Source organism: Meleagris gallopavo, chromosome 7, assembly GCF_905368555.1.
Source record: "Meleagris gallopavo chromosome 7, MGAL_WU_HG_1.1, whole genome shotgun sequence".
Taxonomy (NCBI): domain Eukaryota; kingdom Metazoa; phylum Chordata; class Aves; order Galliformes; family Phasianidae; genus Meleagris; species Meleagris gallopavo.
In genome coordinates this window covers 8,181,227-8,198,268 of record NC_139410.1, presented here as the reverse complement: position 1 = coordinate 8,198,268, position 17,042 = coordinate 8,181,227, and the positions used below count along the sequence as shown (strand labels likewise).

Here is a 17,042-nt window from a genome sequence, read left to right as displayed (position 1 = left end):
AATTCCATCTTCCTCACACTCTTCCTGGCTTCAGAGCCACTGGAGGATGGTCACCTGTGTGGAGCCATGCATGAAAATCGGATCCCAGCTGCAGGCAAGAGTAAGAGGAAGTGAATGTGGAATATTTCAATTTAAAGTGTGTTTATTGTGCATTCTGTCTCTGATTTGATGTAAAAAAATTTGCATGCAAATGACAGCAGATTTGCATCTCTCCTTTCATTGACTGCAGATGTTGAAAAAAAAAATATATTTGAGGGCCTTTTTTTTACAGCTTTCAAAACATCTTAGAGGAAATTTTGGCAGCTGCCCTATTAATGCATCCATGTAAATCTGCTGACCTCTCCTGAAAGCAGCGAGCTGATGTCAGGGTGTTTACACAGAGGTGCTCACTGCAGCTCTCTGCAGGCTTTGCCTTTCCCAGATTTCCAGCATCTTTTGAGAAACATGCACTGCTGACAACCTTGGACACGGAACCACATCTCTTACAAAAGTACATTTTACATGGAAACATGTAGGAGAGTTTTTCTGATCACCATGAGGATGTTTGTTGCATTTTATAAGTTGGAGGTGGAAGAAAATGACAAGCAAGGCCCTAAGCAGCCAGGAGGCATCCAGAGATCCATCGTCTTCCATCAAGCAGGCACCAAGATCATAGCAGCTTTGGGCAACAGGGCGCTGAAATTACTTTCCCTTCCCTTAAACTAGCCTGGTTGTTGAACCCATGGGACAACCAGCACTGTGGGATGTGCCTGGGGGAGGCCATCCCTGCAGTGCTCCCCACGCAGAGCATCCTGAGCAGTGGCTGCATTCCCAGGTATGCCACAGAGCAGAACAAATGCCTTTTCTTCACTCTGGACAATCTGCTTGTCAGAAGAGTGCTGCATATTTACATACAGGCTGCATGCACCAAATGGCCCTTCGTTGAGTGCCCTGCTTTGCCTCTGCAGGAAGAACTCCTGCTGCAAATTTGCAGCCCCAGCAGTGCAAGTGATTGACTGGCCACAAAGTGGGTCCTGAAAACCTCTCAAGCAGCAGGTGATTTCCTCTGCTAATCTCCTGAGTGGTGAGTTGAAAGTTTAGCTTCTCTTTTGGCTTGATGTATTCCAGTTAGCTATGCTTTAGTCATCAACGCAGGAATGAAAGACTTTCTTTTTTCCCCAAAGTATTTTTTTGACTGAGGAAGCTAGAAAAATCACCAAAGAGAACAAAACAAAACAAGAAAACCTGGAACAGGTTGCCCAAGGAGGCTGTGGATGCCCCATCCCTGGAGGCATTCAAGGCCAGGCTGGATGTGACTCTGGGCAGCCTGGTCTGCTGGTTGGTGACCCTGCACATAGCAGGGGGTTGGAACTGGGTGATCGTTGTGGTCCTTTTCAACCCAGGCCATTCTATGATTCTATGATTCAATAAACCAGCCACCAAATATAAACAGGAACAAATCTGTTATGAACCAAACTCTGCTGAGGTTGCTGCAACGCTACAAAAATTGGCAAAAAAGTGCCTCTTCTAAGGCTGCCAGCTTCAAGTAAGATGCTATCTGTGCAGAGATTTTCTTAACATCAGCTCTGTATCTGTCTTCAACAAAGAGATATAAATAGATTTACACCTTTCTCTCTATGGATATGATCTTATATATAGGTGTGAGTGCATGTTAAGTGTATGCACGGGTATGAGTATAAAATATGTACATCTAGACAGAGCCATCCATCTATCGAATGATGGGCCTATCTCGTGCTCATTCTAGAAAGGGTTTAAAAGAAATTGCCTAAATACATAATACATGCTCAGTTTTTTTCTTTTTAAGAGATGAGTCAAGTCAAATGCTATGATATAAATTTTTAATACCCCTATGACCTGATTTTTTTTCCCTCTTGTGCAAGGAAGTTAACAATATGAAATGTCTTTCTGTTGTCTCTAATCATGGGCTGATTTGATAAGCTGTAATTATTATTCATATTTGAGATCTGCAGCTAGGGAGATGCAGGAGGTGTGGGGGCCATGGAAATGTTTAGCTTTGTTATTATTTATTGCTGCTATGAATAAAAGAATAACTATTAGAGAGATTCTGCCAAGTAGTTTGGGCTGCAAATTTAACTGGTTTAAAAACTGTTGCAATCCATTTGCATCTTATATATTCTGGAATACTCTTTAATCACATTTTTTGGTTCCTTACTCCATCACAGAGATTGTAAAACTGGAAGAAATGAAAGGAATCATTTTTGTAGGCCCTATCAAAATGCATCATGTTTGTTGTTTGACCTTGGGCACTCTGTCTCCTTAGGAACACTGGAAGAAGATTGCAAGGAGTAGTCGTATCACAGCTGCAGTTGTGGTTGTTATTATTCATCATCTTGCTGCACACAGCACTCAGCTTGTGCTGAGCAGAGAGAGCTGTGATCCCCATTATTATCAATGCCCACTGCTTTACAAGTTCCTCAGCAAATGTGGGGGTAAGTGGGAAACAGCAAACAGAATCTTCAAGAGTTATATGTGCTCCTGTTGATTTCAGCACTGAAAAATCTATGCGCTAGGGTGATTTCTTTTAGGTCTGTAACCAACGTGGCACCAACCAAGGGACAGAAACAGCTGTTTTTTTAAGAGTCTGGTTAATTTTTCAAGTGATGTAAGTGCTTTGGTCTGCTCCATGTAAAGTCTTTCAAATCTGTGGGTGCATGGGTGCAAATACATTGCTTATTTGTTCCTCTCACCCTCCTGGAGTCATAGCCAGAATTACCTTCAGTTATTATTCTATCCTGTGTCTGTAAGTATAGACTGTTCTTGGAAGAAAAACAAATACATTTGAGTATCTTCCTTTACAAAAAATGTGGGTGTCAATTCCAGGAAAAATGCTCACTTAGAACTCATTGTTGAAGGAGACTTAGCCATGTGATGGCTAGAAACACCAAAAGGAAGAGCCCTGCAATGAGAGGCCATGGCTTGAAAAATACATGGTCAGTTTTAGTCCTGAAATACCCTGTAGAAGGAGGAACACCAGCATAATGTTCGCAAGCAGTAGCCTGATGCATTTCCTGATGGTTTGAAGTGGAAAAAACTCCTGAGTAAATGCTTTCTTCAGGCACTCTGGTATCCAGTCTCTACCCAAAGATCCATTAGTTGATGTAAATGTTGAAGATGACTGTAGTGGAAATGCTAAGTCATGGCCTAAAGCAGTGATTGAGCACCTGGTGGGAAGGCAGGGCCAAACCAGGGGAGCTCAGCTGCATGCAATGCATCTGAATGACTGGAAGGGCTGGAGCCAGGATCCACCCCTTCCCAGACCTCATTTAAGGGTTGGCAGAGGATGTGAGGGTATCTCTTGCTGGAGATTCCTGCCTGCTCTGAGGCCTTCTGAAGGTAAGCAGCTCTTTTCTTTCATTTCTAGTTCTGTGGCTGCTGTGCTTGCGTTTATCCTTACTTGCTGCAGCCTGGGACTCTGCTCCCCTGCTGTTACTGCTGTGTTTTCCATCACATTATAGCATTACAATGGCAATACTATGCTGAGACAGCCAGTGAGCTTTTAAGAAGCTTAAGATTATTTAAGAACAATTCATTAGGGCCATTTGGAAAAACTACACAGTTTCAGTGCATTTCTTTATTCTATTTCTTCAAGTTGGATCTCCTCTGTAATGTAGTCAGAGGCAACCTCTGTGTCCTGGATCCTTTTTTTTTCCAGTGAAGGCTATGCTAGACTTCACATCTGCTGACTCTCTAAGCGTTGTATGTTTACTATCCACCATCACATGGCACAGCTTCAATAAGTGTCTGTCCTTTCTTTGCTACTGCAGAAGTTTGAAGACATGAGATGCAGCATATACCATTTTCCCTTCCTAGAGATGAACAAAGTATATTGTTACGCTCAAAATGCAAAGCCTTTCTCCTCCATTAAATGTTTTCTAACTGCATAGACCAACCATCTGTTTCTCTTTCTCTTTCCATCATTCAATTCTTTGCACGTTATTCAAATTAATTATCAATTAAGAATTGGAAAGACTGGATAATCAAATTACAGAAGGGTAAGATGGTCAATGTACCTTATTAAGAGCCTCAAGGTATTTATTTAAGACAATAAATTCCTGATATTTTGCTTTAGAGATGAACCTTCAGCTCAGTAAGTAAAAGCAGAGTGGCATGTATCTCTTCTTGGTCACTTATTTATGAACATAAGAAATTACATTGACTAACTCCCTTTCCATTTCAGATTGTAATCTTCTCATCTCAGATGTCAAACTAACCCAGATAACAGCTTGAGTCTCAAGACATTCTCCGGAGAGATAAGAGGTTTTTTTATTTTTATTTTTTTATTTCTTGTGCTAAAGTGAAGCTGGTTTATAAGGCATGAAATTAGCTGTCCTTTAACACTATGGTTATCCCAGAAAGAAGAGGGAGTCTATATTTGGGGTGAAGGCTGAGCAGTGCTGTCTGTTGTGCCCTTGGGCAGCTGTAGGATTATGCAGTTTGGCCCACATTTCAGTATCCCTCTGTTGAGCAGTGCTCAGAGAGGGGAATTTATGAGGCTTGGCAGCATGTTTGGCATGCAGAGAGTGCCTGGGAAGATGAGGATAGAGGAGAGCTGATTGTGCCCTGTGTGATACCTGAGAGATTCTGGCTCTGATCATCAGCACAGTCTGATGTGTCTAAACCTCTTCTGGAGTAGTCCCTCTGGCTTTTTGACTTCTTATTTTAGGTGTAAACACATCGTGCGCTCGCAAAGGTAGCGGCTCATCCTCAGGAAAGAAGGCAGAGATGAACCAAAATTCAGGGCTGGAAGACATGACGTGGTCTGGCCTGTAGCCTCAGGGGATGAAGTTCACCTATCCCACTCCTGGTGACCAGGCTGCCACTGGGGTTTATTTGATTGCTTTAACTTTAAACTGGAATTTTACTGATGGGTCTGAAAACCGGCTTTGAGACTGTGCCACAAGCACAGATGCCCTGTAAGTCCTCTGTCCTCTGGAGAAGCCTCTTTGAGGAGCTGGAGCTTCTATCATTTGGGACCCTCAGGTCTCCTGCAGCCAAGAACATCATTGGGATCAATGGCTGTCACCATTTTGTGCAGTTCTGATGAAAACTCATTTGCGTTGATATCATTCCATCTTTTTTTTTCCTCTCTTCTCCAAAGCCGCTTCGATTACCCCCATCCCCTCCAAAGCAGAACCCATCAGAGCCCTGTAGCCATCACAGCCTGCAAAGCGTCCTCTTCACATTTCTCCTAACGCAATTGCACATAATTAAGCAGTACATTTACATGTCAGACTAAGCCCACTGTCCAAGCTGCTTGTTCTGCTTTGTGCAGCGCTGTGCCAGGCATCCTCCAGAAAGGATGCAAATCATGGCACAGAAGACATATTACAAGTGGCATGCAAGATCTGTGCCCACTTTGCCCATTGTGTCAAGAAAACAGAAATGCTTGTCAAAATACCAGCTCGAGTAAGAGCTCGCGGCTTCTGAAGGAATAAAAGAACCATGTTGGCAAGCACAGGACTAGACAGGCAGATGTCCTCCTCTCCACCCACTAGAATTTTATTGGCAATTGAGTTAAAAACCTCTTTGCATATGAAAGTAATGGAGAGGCGCTGCTGTGGCCTTGCTGGCAGGAGACTTGGCTGCAAAACCAGTGAGACATTTGACAAGGAAGCAATATGTTAGCAACGTCTCTTCATCCGTGTTATCAGGGCCAAATTGCCACGGCACTTGCAGCCATGTGGAGGCATTAGATGCAAAGTGATAGACGCCCTGCCATTCTTCCTCATCATTTTCTCCTTTCTCTTTTTTCCTTTTTCAGCGCAGCCTGGTCCTGACACTTCTTTTCAACTGTCTCTGGAGCCAGTCCTGCCTTGTACTGCTGTATGTCCTTAGAAAATCAGCTGCCAGGTGCTGAACACTCATAGTTTGGAGTGATCACTCATGGTTATATGTGGTTCTGTTTGTTTTTTTTTTTTTTCTACTTTTTTTCTATAGAAGCAATTGCACATTCATGCTTTCCTTTCAGAGGTCACATTTCCCACTGGATGACTGAGAGGAATGCAGGCTGGAAGAGTCTTTCCCTCCATTGAATCATCATACAGATGAACTTGTAACTCAATTTAGTTTTCTCCACAGTCTTCAGATTTGCACGATCCCTGAATATCTGTATTGGAAAGCTGAATTCCCTGCAGCAAACTCAATCTTGCTGTGCCAAGCTATGGTGTCTGCGAATTGCCACATATTCAAATGTGCCTATGGATCCCCAGTAGAAAGGTGCTGTAGAGAAATGCACAGCAGTCTGAATGAGCAGGGGAGTGTAGCCATGTCAGCAGTCTATGGGTTGGTTTGGGGAACCTGAGTATATGAGGTCTGCAGGCAAACTGCTGTTCTTATCAGGTTGGAGGGAAGAATGAGGAATGCTCTAGGAAATCTGCCCAATCTCTCAACCAGCTATAACACCCTCCCAGAAAAACAAGCCTAATGATGCAGCAAGACAGAGTTTCTTCTCATCCCCTCCTTCCTATTCTCTTCTAAGGATCATTGGGTTTAATAAGCCATTGCAAGCTGCTGGAGTCACGTTTTGCTGTCTGTACAGCTTGGAGATGAACAACTCTCTTTGATTAAGCATCAAAATATTATGAAAAATTCCTATATGGAACCAAAAGAATGCATCTGTGGCAAGAAAGCTGGAGGGCATCCTGCCACCTCTGCAAAGTGCTCCTGACCCTGGCACATGGACAGCACAAACTACACTGGCTGTGCACAGGGCAGTGTGGAGGCAATGTATGATAAGGCTCCTTGTGAAGGTGAACAGTCTATTCTGAATGAAACTCAAGTTTGTGCAAGAGATGCATCTCATGCCGACCCTGAGCTTTGGAGCTCATCTTCCCTCAGGGTCAGCAGTGAGTTGGTATGCCATGGCAAGCAAGGCTCTTGGCACAACTGCAGTGTGTAAGCTGAAGATGCACACTTATTCTCAGGTTGGCACAAGTTGCTCTCCTTGCAAGTTTTCCCAGCTTGCCTGCCAGCTCTGGGTGGGACAGCCACATCTTCCTGCCTCCCTCTGCTCCCTGGCCCCTCTCTGGCTTGTTGTGTCATTGCTCCAGCCTTAAGTGAGTTCTAGGCAATTTCTAGGATGAGAAAGCAAGCTTTTCTCATTGCCTCAGGTGAGATTAAACATCACATTTTGCTATGATACTAGGGACAAATTGGCTTGTTGAGAGTGCCATGGAATTAGTTTTACCATAAGTATCAAATCCCACCTGGCAATTTCTTTCTGCTTCTCACCATTCCTCTGGTCGTATCTCCTGAGTATGGACTGGTTGCTTCTTGCCGCTACATCCCTGGCCCAGACACAGCAATCTCTTTGTGTTGACTGAAGGTGTTGAAGTTGGTGTATCATCCTCCTTCCTGAGCTGTGATGCACCTAAATATCAGCTGTTTGTTGTGTGCTGAATTGTATGCATACAAAACATGCGACCCTTGGGCAAGGTCAGTGTGCTGGTCTAGGGTCAGAGCCCTTTGGTTCCTCCTTGGTTGGGGGAAAGAAGCCCCAAGAGCTGAGCTGGGCTCTGAGTTCAGCAGCAAGCCATAGGCAGTGCCATAGCAGGTCAGGCCCATGGCTGGCACCTGGATCTAGGTTGCAGCTAGTGTTCAAGAAAACTTTATAGCAGGCTTATGGCTTTCTTTGAGTGCGTTTCCAAACACAGTCCTGCCAGCCAGAAATTCCTGGTTGCACCATCTGGATTCTGTCAAAGGAAAGAAACAAAGGTTGCCCTTTGAGATGTGGCAAGAGGAAGGAAAGAAGCTCTGGCAAGGATCCACCTTTCTGAGGTTGTCAGTGAAGGAGTTCCCAAACATTTCTGCCGTTCCACTGAGCTTCTCCAAGTGCCTGGGCAGTGCTTCCTGGTAAGTCTTGCTTTGCTGCGTACATGGATCCAATGGATTCTTATATCCTGTGCAGCGCGTCACAAGGGAAAATGCCTGCTGAATGCTATAACCAGAGATGTTGTTTCTTGAGCTGCTGGTGAAGCTGTACCACTGTATTGCAGAGCTATGTGTATCACTGTAAACACACATCCTGTGCATTTTTCCAGGGTAAAAAGTGCAACCACAGTTTCATGTTTTCGCGTTTTCCAATTCCATGCAGTAATCAACAGAGTACTTACATTTCTGTTGTCGTGTATCTCCTATGCTGTCAGGAACGTTTCCAGCCTGGGATCCAGGTACAGAGCACCTGACATGTGCAGCCCAATTTTCTTTCTTTTTCAGCCTTATAAATTGCAGACACTATCTGAAATATCACATCATCCCTCAGCAAATGGGCACCAAGTTGATCAATTGTTACTCTGCCCAATAGGTTACTCTGCTCTCAAAACAAGGCAGGAAAGGGGCTGTCAGAGGTGTTACACCTGCTCTGTGTGCTAACATGGTTTTGCCTCAGGCTGGAAAGGAAAATATTATCTGCTTCAGACCTTCAGAGCAACAGGACCAGAATCAGCTGCAGCAGATAGGGCTTTCCCAGGTACGTGCAGTATGGAAAGCTCCAAAAGCTGTTGTCTGGCTTGGGGTATGTTTAAGGATAGCGTCAGAGGAGAAAGGGGCACAGAATAATTGAGGAATTTCATGTGAAATACAACAGTAAGAAAATCTCTTTCAACTGTGCTGGGGGATTTTGTGGTTGAGACTAATGAGGGGGAACGTTCACTGCTCATACTTTCCCCTGTAGATGCAATCCTTAGAGAGGACTGTGTGATTCTTCTGTGTGATTTTTAGTCAGTAAAACATCTGTTAGTGTTTGGTGATGCTTCCTCCTGGTGCAGGTCTGTGGTAGAAGCTGGAGTTCCCACAAATTCAACTCCCAGTACCTTTATACAAGATGTGCAGATAACCCAGAACACACTGTGATGTGATGGTGAAAAGGTGGCTCTTTGCCCAGGCCTACCCTGTCATGTGCAGGGTCTGTGGGAGGATGTGCTTGTGAGGACCTCATCCAGATATTGTTATTGATAAGAATGGAAAAATGAGTCTCACCTCCAGAGGATCTGACCCAAGGTATTGTGCCAACAGTCTCCAGATGTTGATTGCTTAACAGGCTCTTGGGTACCAGACTTTGGCTTCGGAGTTACATCAGTGTAAGGAGGTGCCTTCCCTGCATCCCAGTGGTTTGGAGAGGCTGTTATCCCAATGAGGCATAGCTTCTCCACCAAGGTGCTTGAATAGAAATGTTGGGAAAGAAACCAGGAATGCCAAGAGATGTCTCGGAGTAAGTTGACTGTAGGATATGAAGCATGTGTCTCTGGCCACTCCGGTTATTATTGCAGTTCACTGCCATGCTGCTCTTCACAGTACAGAGCATGTAGTGAAACACGAGTGTATTAGAAAGTTTGCAGTTGATTTTTCCATGCCCAGTCAAGTTCTAACCAAGCATGGGATCCTTATTTTCCTCTTTCCAGTCCAAAAGTCCCACTCATCGCCCCCATCCCAATGGCCTGTGTTCACCTAGAGCATCCCATCAGATCTGGAGGAAAGCAGCTGTTAAAGCCCTCAGTGTAGATGTGTTCAATCACAACATCAGGAATGTGTGTGAATTAATAAAAGTGAACAGTAAATCCTTGCCGTTTTCTGGAGAAAAAAAAAAAAAAAAAAAAAAGGCCCCTGTCATGGAAAGCCATGCTTTCCATAGGCATTTTTGTATCCTTTTTTTTGTGCTTGAGAATTTATTCCTGGTATCAAAGGCTCAAGTCTCTCCTGATAATTTCTTCTGGCCAGGGAATAAGCATCTGTTCTCTCTGATTGTGGGTCACTTCTCTCATGCAAAGCTTGATTAAGACGTGCGCGTCAAGGTCAGAAATGAGGATGAACTTGTATTTTTCACCTAAAAAATAAAATAAAAAAACCAAGAATCTGTAAAAAAGAAAATAATGTGGATTTGTAGTGGGGATGGGTAGTGTGCTTTTGTTGTATTTATGATGTAGAGAAAAGTCAACTGTAGCGTTCTGATGCATTAATTGCTCGTTAGTCATTAGGTTTATGCATTTTTCCCAGGAAAGAATGGAGATATTTGGATGAAAAGTGGTTTATTAAGAATAGCAGGAAGACTAGATGTTTAGAAAGGGGAGGGTGAACGCGATGTGGTTGAAGCATTAAAATAGAGAGTTACAACCAAAATGAAGTGTGCAGTTATCAATGGGGCCATGAGATGGTTGTTGGTCAAAACCAGTTTTGCACAAACATTAGCTGCCTTTGGGGTTCTTGGAGGTGACACGGCTGCAAAGTGCCGTGGCCTTCAGGGTGGTACAACACAGGAGCGTGCTGGATTGCTCATCTGCTGCTTGCAGGGCTGTGAAAAGAACTGTCTTTGGAGGGAGAAAAGACATTTCTGAAATACTTATCATATTTAAAAAACTTCTTATTTTCTTTCTGTAAAGGATGTATGTCTCTGATGGCCTCCAAAGAGATTGGGCTGAACTCCATCCTCTTTTGTCTGGGTCCTGGAGGTGTTCTCAGCCCTGCTCCCTCCATCTCTGCACCTGATGTCCTTGCCAAGCACATTAGGAAGAAGCTCCAGCCTGGAGCACAGCAGCATACACCCCAAAGGTAGGTAGCTGCAAACACTGCTGATGAGCTGCCTAGGTGCTTCCCTTCTGCTCTTGCCTGAGATGTGAAGATCATTCCCCCCATCAGAGTAGCGCTGAGGTCCCAGAAGAGGATCTCCCCTGGTCCTTCCCATGCTGATGAGCTGCTCCAGCAGCATGTATGGTTTGTCCCCATATATCTCCCTAATCCTAGGATCTGCAGCAGCCAAGTGAGATACAGTCTGCCCATCTGAGAGATCCAGCAGAAATAACCTGGCCTGTGGGAATTAGTGTTCTGCTGCTACCCCAGCACACTTAATCAGCTGATGATTGAGCTTTGCTTTGCATACATATGAAAAGTTAACTTGAGCCAGCTTGCTTGCCTTCCAGACTGCTCACCCTGGCCAGCAGGGAGCTCAGAGCTGCATACACACAAGCTGCCTGCACCAGGGGCTGTAGCAATGGTCAGCAGGCAGCATCCCAGCTGCTGCTGCTGGTAGGGTGCTGCAGGGCTGAGAAAAGAGAAAACTCCTTGCTGGGCTGTGTGACTTCAGCTGTGGGTCAGCGTCCAGCTGGAAGGCGGGCAATGCCCTCAAACGGCCAGCATGGATTAATTATTAAATAGATGGCTGCGGGGACCTCAGCCACAGTTGATACCGTGCATTTTTAATCACAGCAACACATGTTGCCATGCAGTGGGGCAGATCACCCTGCTAGGAGATGCTGCTCTGCATCCCCAGCCTCCTGTGGCCGTCAGAGTCATCCTGGGAAGCAGAAGGGACCCAGGTTGCTGCCTCTGTTCATCCCAGGGGTCATATCTCCTGCCTCTGTGATCTCCCTCTAACCTTTGCTTTTACAGACAGGGAAGATGATCCTATTGATCTTATGTGGATTATGATGTTCTGCACATTGCCCTGAAACCTGCTAATTGCACATGCAGCTATTCATAGTGTCTCAGAATAGGAGTCAGAGATTTCTGATGGTGAGGCAGATTATCTGCAGACATGTCCATGGAGCTGAAGGGCATCATTTGGGCATGAGCAGGAGCTGCTTGTGGCATTTCTGCATTTTCCTTGAAGTGACAGTATGGAACATTTCAAAGTAGACGCTTTCTGTCCAGTTCAGATAGAGCAGGCCTCCCAGAGAAGCTACAGATGCCCCATCCCCGGAGATATTCAGGGTCAGGTTGCATGGGGCCCTGGGCAGCATGAGCTTGTGGGGGGAACCGGCCCATGACAGGGGAGTTGGGACTGAATGGGCTCTGAGATCCCTTCAAACTCAACTATGCTATGATTCTATGATTTTATGATTCTATGTCTCTACTATTCTATGACTCTTTGAACTGTGGACTTCAATGGAGAGAGAACTGAATGTAGTCAGTGTGCATACTGCAGTCCTGGTCAAATTGGTTATATGGTGTTAGTACAACTTGGCTGCCAATCTCTGCTGGCTCCTATCAGCTTTTTTTTTTATTTGAATGTAGGTACTATACCAACCAGCTAAAAGCTCATCTTCTGCTGAACAGTGCATTTGTTCTGCTACACTTGCTCCTTGTATGTCCAGTGTAAGCTCTGTGTGCATCCTTTCCCTTCCCTGAGAAAGGAACACAGTGTTAGTTGTATTCAGCAACTGAGATCTGGAGTAAAGAACAATCTTATGTATTTTTTTTAGCTATTGCTACACAAATTCTGCTGCTTTTCTCTCTGGCCCCAGATGCCTCTGGGTTATTCGTTCCTTTACTGACTTTTCTCTAGATGAAAGGAGAATCACTGGACTGGTTTAGGCCATACTTGAACTCTTCAGTGCCAATAAATATGGTTGCAGCTGCATCAATCCATTGTCCTGAGTCTAAACTGCTGCTGCAGCTGTAGTACCTTGCAGAATAAGATACTGCCTCATCAAAGATGCAGCCCACTGACTCCCTCAGTGAAAAGAGGGATGTATTTTTTTCCATGCCTTGGGTTAAGTGTTCACTTACAACAGCCTGGAGCACTCATTCAGAATATTTTAAGAGTATCTTTCATGCTGTCTGAAACACCTGACGGTTCACAATTACTCCCTAAAGTGGGAGTAATTGACTGCACGATTATTCTGTACCTCCTGAAAGAAAAGCAAAATGGCTGTGAATGTGACAGAGCCTCACATCTACTCTGTGATGTTCATTGAGTCTTTGGGTGTAAGTATCCCATCCCATGCAGGTGGCACAAGGCAGCGCTACGACACTGGAATCATGAACTGGAAGAAAAGGATCAAGGTCTTTGGAGACTGGAAGCCTTGGAGATCTGTAAGAGCACAGCATTTGTCTTCAGGCAGTGACTCCTGGAGGTGGATCTTAACAGGAGGGAAAACCTCCTGTGAGAGTACCAGGGGAGTTCACATGAACTTCACAGGCTGGCTGCAGTGGTTGTAGGCTGCATGCAGGCCATGATGTGAGACCTTATGAATGGTAACAGTCATCTGGGATCTTTCCAATTGCTGGAAGATAGATTCTAGAGCCTCAGCAATATGAAGATACCTTGTCTGTATCTTCAGGATATTCAGACCAGCTTCTGATATACCTACAAGGTATTCTACAAGACTGTTTTTTTTCCTAGTCAGCTGCTTGCCTCTTGCCCCTAAATCATCTGAGTGTGATGTTCAATCAGCCAAGGCTCATAAAGGATTACAAAACCTTGCTGCAAGACAGAATTCCTTGTAAAATCAAGAAGGTGTGTAAAAAAGAAAATAAGTGGAAGTAATGAGAGAATCAAAAGAGGGGTGTCTTGGCTGAGAAGAAAAAAATCTTGTTTGTAGAGGTTTATGCTTAACATGGAAGGAGAGGCATTCATATCTAGTAGGTGTCTCAGGCAGGGCCTCCTTGGGTGCATCTTAAAGTAAGATGGTGCTGCTGAGAGAGAGCAGAAGCACTCACTCCTGTGGAGCTGTGGAGCTCTGCACTTAGATTGACAATGTCTTTGCTTCTCTTAGCTAGGCCACAAATGGTTATGCATGCAATCAAAGGAGATGACATGCTGCAGGATTGCAGGCAGCATCATGGCTCTTCGTGTGATGTCTTGTGTGCATGCTTTGACCATTCGACTCACAAGACCATGCATTGCTAAATAAACTCTTTTTACAGCAAAATATGAGAATGATGTATGAGAACTGTAAAGAGTTGGTTAGCCCCCCAAAGTGGTGTAAGGTAGTTTGCTGGACCTTCATGAAGCTCTGCCACCTTACAGCTATCCCATCGTGCTTTCTCTGAGCAGCATGCCACTTGGGCTGTCTTATCATCTCATTGAGGGACAACGTCTTGAGAACAAACTTCTCTGTGAGGCACCTGTTTGCCTGGCCAATGAAAGTATATTTGTCATGTAGCACTCCTTTTATCTTAAGATCTTTCTCTTCTTTTCAGGATAACACCTTTATTAGATGATTTAAAGAGATAAAGATTGTAAATAAGCCAGCTGTGATTTCTGTCACTTGGAAGGAGCTCTTACTTGGCCATGTAGTTCAATAAAGATGCTTACTCTGATTTTTATTTCTTTTTTTTTTTTTTTTTTTTTTTTTATAGAGGTAGGCCCTAAGCAATGCTGCTGATTAGAATGTGTATAGCAGCCTTCAGATTTCCTCTGAGCTTCAATTTCTCCTTTAAAACAGGTCATGAATTATTAAGGAAGGAGATTACCTTAACTGGAATGTATGTGGCTGTTCCATCAGTGAAGTTGGGGATCACTCTGAGGAATGGACAGGTTTCCCGTGGAGGTTCAGAAACCTGAAACTGTAAAGCTCTCCTTGCTTTCCCCACCTCTTACGGGAAGCCTGCAACAGCTTGCAGAAACTTCTGCTCCTCATCATTCCATTCTGCTCTGGACTGGATACAAAATCTTCAGGTTGGATGTTTTCATTTTTGTTTTTTAACAACTTCCTCCCAAGAGCTCTACTTGCTATTGCATTATTATTATTGGGTGGAAGCAAAGGTTTATTTTACCTTTATTTTTATTAAAATCTATTAAAGTATTTAATAGCCTTATTAAAATCCATTAGGGCCTCCCCTACTTGGTGTGGCGTCCAGCTGGATGCAGCACTGAGGTACCCCACAGTTAAGCCCTTAGCAATGCTTTTTCTTGCCCTACTTGGCTTAAGAGTTGTTTGCTGGAGCAGGTCCATGACCCTTCTCAACTCTCCCATGAGTAATTTCACCAGATGCCACTAGAATTAAGGGAGTTGGTGGGGACGAAACATCCTCATAACATTCCTGAGAGAGAGGTCAGTAAAGTGAGGGTACAGGGATGCCCACCCCCTGGGGCAGAGTCCAGAACTCACCACAGAACATCCCTCTCTGGTGGAGCCAGCATCCCTTCAGCTCTTCCAGTGACCAAACCCAAGGATGGACAGTGGAGATATTGCTGCGTACCCACTGTCCTTTCTCAGCCACTGTGTTGGAGCTGGTGTATATCTCATTGAGCTAGCAACACGATTTCCCATTTGTGGCAGCTGGAAGAGTCATAAAAGTCAAGAAGATAGCTTCAGACAGTGTTGCTTTCAACAGCTGGCGTATCAAGAAAAAAAACATCTGATTGCACACAGGCATAATATTTAATATTAGGTGCTTTGAATTTGTCTTTCTTCTTTCCCCTTAAACGTGGTTTGCAAATTCCACCTGGATGGGGGAAGCAACGAGGAGGGTCATGGTGACTTGAGTCCTAAGCAGGCTTTTGCATCCTGGTTGCTGCTGCATTAGGTGCCTGTGCTCATTCGGGGAGGTGAACACCAATCCTGGTTGCCCACCTGCCCCTTCCCAGACTTCTTTCTGTCCCGCTAGGTTCTGGACGGGCTTTGTACTGCAGTGGAAATAAGTTACAAGGACCAATGTTGGCAGCACTGAGCCTCTTGCGTGCTCCTCTTCAAGTACTCGTATGTCTCCATTCCAAGCTCTCCGGATCACCTTCTGAATTCATAACTGAGATGAGCATTCGACCCTGCATTAAGTCGAAGGTGTCCCTTGGGTCTCATAGGTGGTGATAGGAACATCTCAATTCCTGAGTTTATATTCTAATAAATCTTGAAGAAGGTGATTTTTCCTTTCTTTTTTTTTTTTTTTCCTCCCCCTCTCTCCCTTCTTTAATTACCAGCCAGAGGCATGGCACTGATGAACAGCACTGTGCCAGGCATGCTCTCCTTGTCTTGTCCTGATCATGAATCCTGCCCTGCCAGCTGTGCACCAGCTCGGCACTAACAGCAGGTGTCCTTGCAGAATTGCCAAAATCCATCCCTATGGAGATTACCAAGGGCTCTGTTACGCTCCACAGGGATGGCAACACAGTGACAGCAAACAGGACTGCAGATCACTTGCAACTCCTCTCCTCTGTACGGCTAAATTGGCACCAACACATCAGTAGCAACATGGGATCCAGGGAGGCCCCACAACCTCCTCTCTGCTAAATCCGTACACCCTTTGGGATTTTTGCTTTGGAGAGCAAATATTTTAGGCTGACAGTGTCAACGGCTGGTCACAGCACCCTCCCGGGCAGCCTGTGACCAACATGAGCCAACCAAAGGCTCAAGTGAAGAGCAACCAAGGCTGAAAGATATGAATTATTGAGTGGCACTTTGTTCATGCTGCTCTACTCTGCACCTCGTGTGGGCAGGTGTAGAGAGAGATACATTTGACTGTGGGCCCATTTAGAATTAGTTTTCATGGTTTTATGTTCTTCCTTTGCATTAAAGCGTTACGACACTGCAGCTGACCACTAAAACCTAAAACCACCCATAAGAAAATATACATTATATGAAGCAAAACAAAAAAAAATGAAAACCACAACTTGGAGAAATTAAGTACTCTGGAGCGAAACACAGTATAAAACAATAGGAACTGTTATAAATAACACCAGACCAACAGAATCAGCATACCAGTATCTGGTTTGCCAGCACGTACTTAACTCAGATAAAAATAAACTGTTCTTGGAATGAACCCCTGCTTTGATTTGTATCTTGCAGTCCAAGTACACACAAGAAGGATGTAAAATCTGCTAATATAAATATCGCTGGTCTCAAGCTTTTATCAGATGTTTTGTACCAGGAAAGAAAAGGCTCTGTTTTCTGCTCAGGTAATTATTGTGTTCCTCTGAGCCAAGCTCCCATGTTTCCTCCTTTCTCAAAGCCATAATCCTGGGTGTGGGCCCCACACTGAATTACCCTAGCGCTCTGTGCCAGTGAGCATCTCCAAGCCCCACACCCGCCCAGGCTGAGAAGTTGGGAACTTCTAGAGCAAGCCTGGCAGCACAGATGAGCCACAGACTGGGCTGAGAACACCTTGCATAGAACTGAGCATCTTCTGTGGCCATGCCCAGTGGGTGCAGGAGGGGATAATGGGCTTTGAGGAGAGATGCTTGGGAAATGCCTACTGCTGGTGAGGTGGGAAGAGATCCCATCTCCTTTTGCAAAGCCCAGGCACTATCTCATTTCCCATCACATGTGCAATACGCTGAAGACGGAGAGATGCTCTGTCACCAGGGTTTC

At 44.7% G+C, this 17,042-nt stretch overlaps 1 long non-coding RNA gene across 2 annotated transcripts; it reads left to right on the top strand.

Annotated features, from left to right (window-relative positions):
• Positions 1–2,685: 2,685 nt before the first annotated feature.
• Positions 2,686–16,365, top strand: LOC104911605 (uncharacterized). 2 transcript variants are annotated; one of them, XR_014884449.1, is made up of 4 exons: positions 2,686–8,488; positions 10,395–10,563; positions 14,181–14,413; positions 15,346–16,365. It is a non-coding gene; the product is annotated as an uncharacterized LOC104911605 (long non-coding RNA). The 2 variants fall into 2 exon arrangements; XR_014884448.1 differs by having other exon boundaries at positions 2,686–10,563.
• Positions 16,366–17,042: the final 677 nt, after the last annotated feature.